This window comes from Halichoerus grypus, chromosome 14, assembly GCF_964656455.1.
Source record: "Halichoerus grypus chromosome 14, mHalGry1.hap1.1, whole genome shotgun sequence".
Lineage (NCBI taxonomy): Eukaryota > Metazoa > Chordata > Mammalia > Carnivora > Phocidae > Halichoerus > Halichoerus grypus.
Window position 1 is genome coordinate 79,508,113 of NC_135725.1, and position 7,570 is coordinate 79,515,682.

At 40.8% G+C, this 7,570-nt stretch overlaps 1 long non-coding RNA gene across 1 annotated transcript; it reads left to right on the top strand.

Annotated features, from left to right (window-relative positions):
• The first annotated feature begins 417 nt into the window (after positions 1–417).
• On the top strand, positions 418–6,046 carry LOC144379984 (uncharacterized). Its single transcript, XR_013443609.1, has 4 exons — positions 418–688; positions 1,469–1,532; positions 3,089–3,319; positions 5,485–6,046. It is a non-coding gene; the product is annotated as an uncharacterized LOC144379984 (long non-coding RNA).
• Positions 6,047–7,570: the final 1,524 nt, after the last annotated feature.

Sequence of the window (7,570 nt, forward strand, 5' to 3'; positions counted from 1 at the left end):
TTTTGACATACACATTTAGACACATCAGCATCTGTGCTGGGGTCCAGATGGGGAGAGATTAAGCAGGGGAGACAGTAGCAGCTATAACATTAGCCTTGAGTTAATTGCTATTTTGGTGTCCTTATGGAAGGAAACATCCAATGTACATATTCACGCAGCAAATGGAATTCATAACAATTTCTTTGAGTTGGGAATCACTTGTCCCCTCCTCCCTGGAGCTAATCCAATGTCTATATTTAACCCGGCGTGCTGGGTGGCATTACATTTGGGTGATTATTTATAGATACCCTCATGCACGGTCTGCTGCAGAGCCACAGGGATTCTGCCAAGGCAGTGGGGAAGGAATAGCTCCAGATGTGCGACTGCATATGAATCCACGTCTGGGCCGTTTTGGATAGGGAGATCTGGGAGCTCAAATATACATGAGATCACAGTGTCTCTACTTATTTCTATTCTTAATTCCCAGCATGAGGGGATTTATTTGAACATGGGGGCAGCTAGATCGTGAATCTTACCACTGGAAGGCAACTTAGAGTCATTCACCCAATATCAAATCTGATATTTGAAACTTCTCTGCAGTATTTTCATTCAACAAACACTTATTAATTATAACCCTAACCTTACCATTCACGGATTCAACAGATAGTGATTGAGGACCTACAAGAGGATCTGTGCTAGGGCTGCTCAGGTAAGTGATCTGCCCTCATGTTATGTCAAGTGGGAGAATGACAGGTAGATGAAGATTTTCAAGATGAACAATCAACAAGACAACTTTCATAACAGAATCACAGAACAAGGTGTCTGGCATGCATAAGGGCTCAGTAAATGGTGACCATTCCTATCTTCCTGATATCTTTGGAGAATGCTTCACAGCTGGTTCTTGAATATTAAGTTGTATTTATCCAGGCAGAAAAGAGGGTGAAAAGGATAGCAGGGAAGAATGAATCAAAAGAGCATTTTCAGGAAATGATGAGAAGACTGGAGGGTGTGAAGTATATTCTTCATGTTGAGGTATGGATTGAGAGGAGACTGGAAGTGTAGATTGGGCTCACATTGGGGGTGCCTAGAATATCACACTAAATAGGAGGAACCTGGTCACAATGATCTGGTGAGCAAAGGAATATTTGCTTTTTTTGTCTTAAAAATATACCAAATTTTTCCATATCAATTGATACTATTCAAATTTTAGGATTTCTTGAGAATGATGGTTGGAGTCTGGAGCATTGATCTCTCGGAGTCTCAGTTTTCGTATCTGTGATGTGATTAAGATGTGTTTCCCCTCGAAGAACTTATAGTCCAGAGAGGATAAGACTATTAATGTGGCTATAGTATAAGGCAGCTCATAATTAGTGCTACTAGATTCAATAAGGGTTTTGCTTTTCTAGTATATTGGTTAAATTCTGCAGTTACGAATGCCACTGCTGTTATTTTTTTAACTTTATTTATTATTATTATTTTAAAATCCCAGTATTAGTTTTAGATGGACAATATAGTGATTCAACACTTCTATACATTTCTCAATGCTCATCAAGGTAAGTTTACTCTTAATCCCCTTCACCTATTTCACCCAACCCCCCCCTCCACCTCCCCTTTGGTAACCATCAGTTTATTTTCTACAGTTAAGAGTCTGATTTTTTCCCCTCTTTTTTCTTTGTTCCTTTGTTTTATTTTTTAAATTCCATGAATGAGTGAAATCATATGGTATTTGTCTTTCTCTGACTGACTTATTTCTCCTAGCATTGTACTCTCTAGATCCATCCACATTGTTGCAAATGGCAAGATTCCATTCTTTTTTATGGCTGAATAATATGCCATTATATATTTAAAACTTCTTCTTTATCCATTCTCCTATCAATGGACACTTGATCTGCTTCCATAATTTATGCCACCACTGTTATTAATAGCTACTGTTTATTGATCACTTACTGTATGAAAGTTACTTCTCCAAAATACTCTTTTCACCCTTAATTTAATGTTAATAACAGTCCTAACAAATAGATATCATTAGATCCATTTTACAAAATAGAGAAAGCTCATAAAAACTAATCGATTCATCCAAAGACATACAGCTAGTAAAGAGGAGCAAGGAGTCAGATCCAGGTCGTTATGATTCCAGAGCTTAAAGCCTGTTGGTGCCCTGTCACAATTCCATTGCACACCTTTGAAAAGCATCGTGCTCCCCTCTGTGGGCTTGGGAAATTAGGAAAGGTGATGGGTGTTGTTTACCTGTCTTCACATGGTCTCAGGTCCAGAGGTTCTTCACTACTCCTGAAGTTTACACTCCAGACCATCTACAGACTCAGTCTCTGTGACTATGTGACTCTTTATTCATGCTGCTTGGGGACTGTGGCCATGGATTTACTAGCCTATTTGTTAACATAGCAATATATACATGGTCACAGTAATATATAGATAAATATATGTAATATATATATATATATATATATATATATATATATATATATAATTATTAACCTGATCTTAAGGTTTATTTTATGAAATAAGTTTGGCATACTACTTAGTGACCATAAAGTCACAAATGCGCAACACATCCATCTCAAGTGCCAATTTGTTGTTTTATAGTACTGACATCTGGAGTCTGTGTATATTTTATTAGGACCCCATTTTTAACATGCTGTGCAATCTTAGACAAACCACTAATTTCAGTAAAAGAAGTGGGTTGGGCCATTTTATGTTTAAGGTTCTTTTCATTTTAGTCATTCTCCATTCTGGTCCTGGGACAGATGCCACAAAACACGGAAATCTGGGGCGAGAATAGTCTGACTCCTCAAGGAATGTACAATCTACTGCAAGAAACAAAATCTACCTGAATTAAAATTTCAAGCGAACAGTGCCATGGTGCTGTTCATGTCCCCACAAAATGGCTTGGGCAGTCCATGGTGGCAGTGTGGAGAAAAGACTGTCATTTGGTTAGAGAGGCTGGTCCGGAAAGAGGAAATAAAACTACAATATTGATGAGAAACTTGACTAGCTCCATGATTCTCTAGAACTGACCTTGGAGAATAATCTACATAATGGCTGCCATGTTTGCACATATATTTATTGTCTCTGTATTTATATCTTATAGATCAACACATGCAGAAATACATAAACACACTGAACAGGAAGTCAAGAGCTTTGGGGCCCAGTTAGCACCACCAGTAACCGCAACCATGGGCAAGTTGGGTCAAAATATCTTTATGGATAGCATGAAGGCACTGAAGCTGAAGATTCTCCTATTTCCTTCCAGCTTAATATCATAATTTGTGATTCTTGTTTTGAAAAAGCAAGATAAATCAAAATATTTACTGAGCACATAGTAAGTGCCAAGCTTTACATATGTGATATACTGAATCTTTGAAATATGTCCTAAATGTTTATTAGGTTCCAGTGACAACATTATAAATGAACGTCGAGTGACACTCTTGTCACCTATTAATAGCGTACAATTTCGACAGGTGTAATTCTGGGATTTATGTAAATGAAAGATTGGATCCTCTGTTATACTTTCTTGGTCAACTTCCGTCATGCTGACTTAATGGCTCCGGTGTACTGGAAAATAAAACGAAGCCACTCACATATATTATAAGGGAGATAATGAATTATTATTCCAAAAGTAGGCTTGTTGCACTCATTTGCATATAATGTTTAATTTTTACCAAATGTTTCATTTTAATACATGCACAAATGATCAAAAACTATCAAAATATGCTAATGAACTTTCTATTGCAAATATATTGTTGCCCTTGATTCTGGAGCTTTATTATAAAAACATTTGAAATTCTCAATGGTAAAGTGCTTCTTTTAATAAGAATAATATTGAAAATATTCACACACTTTTGCTATGGCGGAGGCCTTGGAGATCATCTAGTTAAAATGCCTGTTTTTATAAATGAGGCTGTTGGGGCTCAGCTTGCTGGAGCAGGTTGTTTGCAGTCACACAGCTAACCAGAAAAGATTCAGGGCTCCTGCTGTCCAGTTTGGGATATTTTGTAGGGGGCTGTGTTATCTCAAACAAACAGGTGTGATGTTTACCACTGTCTTTACCAGTTTCGCTGTCGGGGGATCCTTCTGAGTTACTGGACTTCCATGGAGACTGAAATACTGGGTCCGGAGTGGGAGTGGGGCAAGAGGTAGGCTGCCAGACGTATAGACAAAAGTAAAATGCCAAACCTTCATGAAAGAGTCCTTCCTCAACTACTGTCATTTCAACCACCACCTTCATGATTTTTACTATTCAGAGACTATGTTCTTTATTTATGTAACTTGTTTTTCTTAAATTAAAACTTTTTAGTTAAAGAAATGCATGTCCCAGGGGGATCCTAAACTCCCATACATACTAAAGGGAAAGCCAAAAGCACATGTTTAAATAGAAGACGATAGGAGCATTACAACCATAATGATACCACTCACAGAGACGTAGCCCAGTTAGTGAAATTCTAACGGGATACTGTTTCTTATCAGAAGCTCTCCACCTAGAGCATGCTCTTACTTTGTTATAAAAAAGGGTGGAAGTGGGGAGGTTAGCAAGTGTTAGAAGTGTTAAAGATGTTAGCACCCAACTAAGATTTTGTTTTTCTTTGACTAAAGATAATGGGAAGGGAAATGACTTTCTTACAACGTGATTGGATGTCTGATGTCTTCAGGGTCCTGTCCCATCTAAATTGCCTCTTGGACCATTGCCAGTGTGCATCTCACACTTTGGAAAATGTTGGGCTCGAAGAACACACCTCCCTTATTTACACCTCTGGCACTTATATTTCTGACTAAGGAACCACATAGCAGAGAAATGGAAAGAAATCTCAGTGATCATGTACGCCACCTACTACGGCCAAGAAGGTACAGTTTCTGGGTCCAGCAGCCTGGCGTGTATCCTCATCTTGCCACTTAATAACTGCGAGACAAGTAAATTAACTTGTCTGAGCCTCACTTTCTTCCCATGTAAAATGGTGGTAATAATACACCCTGCCTCAAAGCGTTATTGCAATGTTATCTAAGAAAACATGTAATAAAAATCAAAATATTTACTGAGCATATAGTAAGTGCCAAGCTTTACATATGTGATATACTGAATCTTTGCAAGAGCCTATAAAGGTAAACATTATTAATCTCATTTTACACTGGAGAAAATTGAAGCACAAGGAAACTTAATGATTCCCCAAAGCTACTAAATGGCCAAACAGGAACTCAAGCCCACGTTTTCTTGTCTCCAAGACATCTTCTTAGCAATGATGCTTTAGACATGGAGATATGATGGCTAGAGAGAGAGGCTAGCTCAGACGGATGGGGCCCTGTAGACAAAAGTCCCACATAGAAGCCCTGTGGAGATAAGCAGTGAATTATTTAGTTCATTGTTGAAGTATTACCTATTGCTGCAAACAAGCTACATAACCAGCCCCCAAACTTAGTGGCTTATAGCAACAAGCTTTTATGTTTTTTTCCACTCATACTCCAGACATTGTTCAGTGCATGTCTCATCCACAGGTGCCTATATCCTCCTTGGAGAAGTGGCTGTGCAGGCCTGTTCTTCTCATGGAGGTTCACGGAAGCTCAAGAGAATAAACCACTGGCACATGAACATTTAGAACCTTCAATCACATTGCCTCTGCCCTCACCTTGTACTGGCCACTGTAAGGCACAGAGCCAATCCCAAAGTGGAGCAGGAAATTATACCCTACCCTAGGAGGACAGGGAAAGGAATGACCATTTGCTGGAAAATATTCTAAGAGGGAGAAATGAGAAGAGCCCTGGAAAGACAAATTAGAGTCTGGGCATGGAGCACCCCAAGTGCCAAACGGTATGAGTGGTTCTGTAAGCTAGATGGGGTCCCTGAGGCTTTCGGTGGGAAGCTTGAATCTCACTCATTTTGTGTCATCTCCCTAGAGCTCCTTTGTTCCCCAGTTCACAGTGGAGTCTTAGTAAGTGGTCTTTGTGAACAAAGGCTCCCACCTGGACAGAGAGCATTGCAACCCACGCATCGTTACAGGAAATATCCAGCTCTAGTGGAGAGGTCAAACATTACAGCAAATTTTTAGGGTATAAATAATAAGGAAGATAGGTCTCAAAATCCATGGGCTGGACGACTGCCTATCCGAATGGTCAGCCCGAAGGTGGAAAAAGGCACTAACTGAGCAGAATTTTGTGCTGGAGGAGCCTGGTGACCTCTTTTCTTCTCTTGTTAAAATGGTACCCATGGGCACCTGGGTGGCTCAGTCGTTAAGAGTCTGCCTTTGGTTCAGGTCATGATCCCAGGTTCCCGGGATGGAGCCCCACATCGGGCTCCCTGCTTGGCAGGAAGCCTGCTTCTCCCTCTTCCACTCCCCCTGCTTGTGTTCCTGTTCTCCCTATCTCCCTCTCTGTCAAATAAATAAATAAAATATTTTTAAAAATGGTACCCGTGTCATCCTCTGTTCCCTTTCCTTTTTTTTTTTTTTTTTTATTTTTATTTTTTTTAAAGATTTTATTTATTTATTTGACAGAGAGAGACACAGCGAGAGAGGGAACACAAGCAGGGGGAGTGGGAGAGGGAGAAGCAGGCTTCCCGCGGAGCAGGGAGCCCGATGCGGGGCTCGATCCCAGGACCCCGGGATCATGACCTGAGCCGAAGGCAGACGCTTAACGACTGAGCCACCCAGGCGCCCCCCTCTGTTCCCTTTCCTTAAGACTTATCGCTATCCGACATTATGTCCTACATTTGTTTGCTTCTTTATTGTCTCTGCTGCACTAGAATATGAGTTCCATGAGGCCAGAGGCCTTGTCTGTTGTCCTTTCACTAGATCCTCAATACCTAGAATCATGGCTGGCAATGTTAAGAGCTCAGGAAATGTCTGGTGCATGAATGCTCAGACACTGCGCTGGTGCCTCTGCATTCATTGCCTCTTACTCTGAGATTCCCATCACTCAATATCAGTGGATTGTTACTGTCTTCAGCCCTACACTGGTCCTATCAATCCCAGGTCTCCCGCAGACAGCCTACTCCTGGTGGCATTCTGTATTAGTTAGGGTTCTCGATTGCAGATGAAAGAAACCACCTTTGTGTAAACTTCATCAGAGAAGTACTGTACTGGGGGGAGATGGGTGGTGCAGAGCGCTGTTGGGAAGGCTGTTGGGCCAGACTCAAGTAGGAATGGAAAGAGATAGAGCACAGCCAGGCTCTTGGCCCCAGAAGGGTCTACTTCAGGCATCCTGTTCCCCCAACCCCGACCTTCTACTCGTGTCCTATTGCTGAACTCCCAACCGCACTGAAGCCTCATAAGTGATTTCTAACTAACCCCAAATCTTTGGATTCCTCCTTCAAGAATCACAGTCCCCCTTTTTAAAGGAATATTGGGGGTTGTTTAACAGAAAGGGGTTGCTCCTATCATGGCGAGATCTACGAGATATATTGTCAAGTGAGAAATCAAGGTACAGAATGGTGTGTGTATCCCTTATGTTAAGCAAAAAAGGGATGGGTATGCTGATGCATGTATCTAAGTAGATTTCCCTGGAAGGCTGCAAACCGTCTTGGTTTTAAGAGTTTCGTCAAGTAAAAGAACTGTATGATTGGGAAATGGGAGACAGGAGACGTCCT